We start from the raw sequence: 6,000 nt of genomic DNA, 5'->3' as shown, positions 1-6,000 counted from the left end.
CCCCTATGGGGGTTTCGAAATTCTTATGATCTCCTCGGATCAAGTTTTTCTCGAAATCAAAGTCTCCATCTCCTTGGATCAAATTTTTGGATTACCCCTCTCACTTTCACTCCCACCCCAAAATTTCTCGATAATACCAAGACTCCATCTCCTTGGATCAAGGTTTTTTGGATTCCCCCCTCTGGGGGTAAGCATTCAAATGAACTCCTCCTATGGGGCATGGTGCTCTCTCTTACTACAGGTCTAAACAAGTGTGACGTCAGTATTCCTCTCATTAATGTGTTTACTCGACGGTCAGTGACGTCACGCGATGACCCCCACACACACAGGCTGAATCATGACGACCCTTTTAGTTCATTAAAGTTAATAAGGGGATATAGTACCTACATCATAGGGAAAACATTTTCACTCTTAACCCAGGTTAATCCAAATAATTTCACATTTTTGTTTCGTTAATACCCACAACAATCCAACAATTTCTTTACAACACAAGTCTAGACATTTTTCTCGTTTTAACTATTTCATCTCAGGTCACTCCCCCACGAAGTAACCTCCTCCCCACCCTCCCGAACCCTCACACTCCAACCAACACCTCACAATTTTCACTCATAACCCCCAATTTTTCTCGTTTTAACCCTTTTAGTTCATTAAAGTTAATAAGGGGATACAGTACATCAGAAAGTCACCACAACACTTATAACCACTTTTCGATAAATTCACTAGTCACAATTTTACATATTACGAAGTTAATACGCACACACACCTCACTTTGAACACCTTCAAAACACTCTCTTAAATCATTTGAATACTCACAAAAATACCTTTATACATTTCCAAACAACACTGAAATACTCCAAAACATCATTCGAACACCCCCAAAATCACCTCTGAATACTCCCAGAACACCTTCATAAGTACTCTTGCACATCATTTGAACACCTTCATAAGTACTCTCATAATCATTTGTACACCTTCAAAAAACACCTTTGAATACTCACATAAACACCCTTGAACACCTTCAAAACACCTTTGAATAACCTCAAAACACCTTTGAACACCTTCAAAACACCCTTGAACACCCTTGATCACCTTCAAAAAAACAACATTTGAACACACTCAAAACACCTTTGAACATTTCCAAACAACACTGAAACACTTCCAAAAACACCATTTGAGTACTCCCAAATACACCACTGAACACTGAATACACTCAAAATCAAAACACCTTACACCACTGAAACTACACCGCTGACCTTCAAAACACCTTTTACACCACTGATTACTACTAAAACACCTTCAAAACACCTCTTGAACACCAAAAACACCTTTGAACACTTCCAAAAACACTATTTGAGTACTCCCAATTACACCACTGATACTACTAAAACACCGCTGAATTCAATCAAAACACCACCTTCAAACACCCTTGAACACCTTCAAAACACTCTTGAACACCTTCCAAAACACCTTTGAACACTTCCAAAAAAAACACAATTTGAGTACTCCCAATTACACCTTCCTGAATTCAATCAAAACAAAAACACCCATTTGAGTACTCCCAAATACACCACTCAATCTAAAAAACACAAATACCCTCAAAACACTTTGAACACCTTCAAAACACCTTTGAACACTTCCAAAAAACACAATTTGAGTACTCCCAATTACACCACTGAATACTACTAAAACACCGCTGAATTCAATCAAAACACCCTTCAACACCTTCAAAACACCTTTGAACACCTTTGAACATTTCCAAAAACACTATTTGAGTACTCCCAATTACACCACTGATTACTACTAAAACACCGCTGAATTCAATCAAAACACCCTTCAACACCTTCAAACACCCTTGAACACCTTCAAAACACTCTTGAACACCTTCAAAAACACCTTTGAACATTTCCAAAAAAACACTATTTGAGTACTCCCAATTACACCACTGATTACTACTAAAACACCGCTGAATTCAATCAAAACACCCTTCAACACCTTCAAACACCCTTGAACACCTTCAAAACACTCTTGAATACCTTCAAAAACACCTTTGAACATTTCCAATCAACACTGAAACACTTCCAAAAAAACACAATTTGAGTACTCCCAATTACACCACTGAATACTACTAAAACACCGCTGAATTCAATCAAAACACCCTTCAACACCTTCAAAACACCTTTGAACACCTTTGAACACCTTCAAAACACTCTCAAAACATTTGAACACACTCAAAACACCTTTGAATAACCTCAAAACACCTTTGAACACCTTCAAAACACCCTTGAACACCCTTGATCACCTTCAAAAAAACAACATTTGAACACACTCAAAACACCTTTGAACACTTCCAAAAAACACAATTTGAGTACTCCCAATTACACCACTGAATACTACTAAAACACCGCTGAATTCAATCAAAACACCCTTCAACACCTTCAAACACCCTTGAACACCTTCAAAACACTCTTGAACACCTTCAAAAACACCTTTGAACATTTCCAAAACACTATTTGAGTACTCCCAATTACACCACTGATTACTACTAAAACACCGCTGAATTCAATCAAAACACCCTTCAACACCTTCAAACACCCTTGAACACACTCAAAACACCCTTCAACACCTTCAAAAACACCTTTGAACACCTTCAAAACACATTTGAACACATTCAAAACACTCTCATAATCATTTGAACACACTCAAAACACCTTTGAATAACCTCAAAACACCTTTGAACACCTTCAAAACACCCTTGAACACCCTTGATCACCTTCAAAAAAACAACATTTGAACACACTCAAAACACCTTTGAACACCTTTGAACATTTCCAAACAACACTGAAACACTTCCAAAAACACCATTTGAGTACTCCCAAATACACCACTGAATACTAAAACACCACTGAATACACTCAAAACACCACCAAAATCACCATAAACTAAGATCAACACCCACATCCCACAACACCCACAACCCACAACACCCACAATTTTTTCTCGTTTTATCTAATTTCATCAGAAAGTCACAACACCCACACCTCCCATTTTTTTTTTCTCGTTTTAACCCTTTTAGTTCATTAAAGTTAATAAGGGGACACACTACATCAGAAAAAGTCACAAAAACAACCCACTTATAACGTCTTTTCGGTATCTCTAGTTCGACAACAACACCCACATCCCACAACACCCACATCCCACACACACACACACACACACACACACACACACACACACACACACACACACACACACATCCCTAACCTAGCCTAACCTAACCTAACTTATCCTAACCTAACCTAACCTAACCTAACCTAACCTAACCTAACCTAACCTAACTTATCCTAACCTAGCCTAACCTAACCTAACCTAACCTTACCTAACTTATCCTAACCTAACCTAACCTAGCCTAACCTAACCTAACTTAACCTAACCTAACCTAACCTAACCGAACCTACCCTAACCTAACCTTACCTAACATAACCTAACCTAGCCTAACCTAACCTAACCTAACTTAACCTAACCCAACCTAACCTAACCTAACCTAACCTAACCTAGCCTAACCTAACTTAACCTAACCTAACCTAACCTAACCTAACCTAACTTATCCTAACCTAACCTAACCTAACCTAACCTAACCTATCTTAACCTTACCTAACCTAACCTAGCCGAACCTATCCTAACCTAACCTAAAATATATTGGAACACTTCCAAAATACATTAGAGTACTCCAGAATTACTTTGAACGACTCCATTTTTTTTTTTTTGGATATTTCCAAATTAGTTTTGAAAACTTTATCGTAAAATCGAACATTATTTTCTTGTTGGTAAACACACTCAATGGTAGAAATATTTACTCGATTTCCGAATAGAAACACTTTCCTCGCTCTGAGAGACTCATTGTGGGTCACCCCTTCCCCCCCCCCCAACACCACTGGGTAATGCGGTTCACACCCAAGGTAGAACATAACACCTGCGTCAACTCAGGACAGACAGACGCCATGAAATGCGGGTAACATCCAAGGTAGAAAATCATCTCTTTCCAGACCAACTGTCTATCCTAACCTAACCTAACCTAACCTAACCTAATTCCTAACCTAACCTAACCTCACCTAACCGAACCTAACCTAACTCCATCAATCACCTCTATCCTAACCTAACCTAACCTAACCTAACCCAACCTAACTCCATCAAACACCTCTATCCTAACCTAACCTAACCTATCCTAACCTAACCTAACTCCATCAAACACCTCGAATACTACCTAACTTAACCTAACCTAACCTTACCTAACCTACCGAACCTAACCTAACCTAACCTAACCTATCCTAACCTGTCCTAACCTAACCTAACCTATCCTAACCTAACCTAACCTAACCTAACCTAACTTATCCTAAGCTAACCTAACCTAACTTATCCTAACCTAACCTATCCTAACCTAACCTAACCTAAAATAACGAACCTAACCTAACTTATCCTAATCTAATCTAACCTAACCTAACTTATCCTAACCTAACCTAACTTATCCTAACCTAACCTAACCTAACCTAACCTAAAATAACCTAACCTAACTTATCCTAACCTACTCACTTTACTTTGAACACCTTCAAAACACTCTCATACATCATTTGAGACCCCCTTTTCTCAATATCTCTCATCCACAACCTTTATCATCTCACTACAGAACAACCCCAAGATTACTTCGAACACTCTCATAAAGCATTTGAGTACTCACATAAACACTTTTGAACATTTCCAAACAACACTGAAGCACTTCCAAAATATCATTTTGATTACTCCCAAATAAGATTTGACAGCTCTAATTTATCTACACTTACACATTTCATTAAATTACATCTCATCCCCCCAAACTCCTCCCTCATTCTCCAGACTTTACAACATTAGCACAAAAAAAAACTAACTCATACACTTATGACATGAGACATTACCATATCTAACACACTGACTAACTTTGAACCAACTCTGAACACCACTGATCTTCTTCAAAAAATGCTCTGCACATCATTTGAACACCTTCAAAAAAACACCATCAAACACCTCCGAATACTCCCAAAAAACACTACTGATTACTACCAAATCACCACTGAATACTACCAATCACCGTCAAAATCACCAGAAACTAAGTTTAACATCACCATCTAACATCCTTTTTATAGAAATCCCCTCAAATCACTATAACCAAGAACTCCCTCCCCATTTGGCGCATGAAAAAAAAAAAAAGCATGAACACAAACCTAATACGCAAACACTTAGTACATGATCACCATCAACTGAAAACATATCTTGTACACACACATAATATAAGACAATCACCAACTACAATCACCCATGTTCACTTACCTCAAAATCACTAATATCACAGAAAACAATCATTTTTATAAACATTTCACACACACACACACAAAAAAAAAAAATCATATTTGACAATATCTAAGCGCACTCACCTCACTACCACCAACACACGATGTCTCACCTCACAGGACCGACGAGCTCACCTCCAGTGACGTCACACTCCCATTGTGTTACTTGGTGGTTGGTAACATCACACCTAACCCCCCTTGTTTCAACCTGTTGTACCCTACATTATCTAAGAACACTATATCCAAGACGATTACCAGATTTTATGATCCCCAACACCAAGATCACAGAAAACACACATTTTTATAATTATTCACACAAAAATCACGATCACCAATTCCATATCATGTTTACCGTCATCTATCAACACTAATCACCAAGATCACCAAAAAATCTAAGATCATGCATCTCAAAACTACTATGATCACTGAAAACACTTATTTTTTAAACATTCGCACAAAAATAAGACATACACAAAAATACCACAACACTTCCACCAACATCTATAACATAACATGAGCACTATAACATATCACTATCACAAAAAAAAAATAATACACAGACACCCACATATTATACATTTCAATTGCAAATTTAAGACATGAGACATACACACCAAATCTA

This window comes from Cherax quadricarinatus, chromosome 58, assembly GCF_038502225.1.
Source record: "Cherax quadricarinatus isolate ZL_2023a chromosome 58, ASM3850222v1, whole genome shotgun sequence".
NCBI classification, from domain to species: domain Eukaryota; kingdom Metazoa; phylum Arthropoda; class Malacostraca; order Decapoda; family Parastacidae; genus Cherax; species Cherax quadricarinatus.
The sequence above is the reverse complement of the archived record's forward strand: the minus strand, read 5'-3'. Positions refer to the sequence as shown.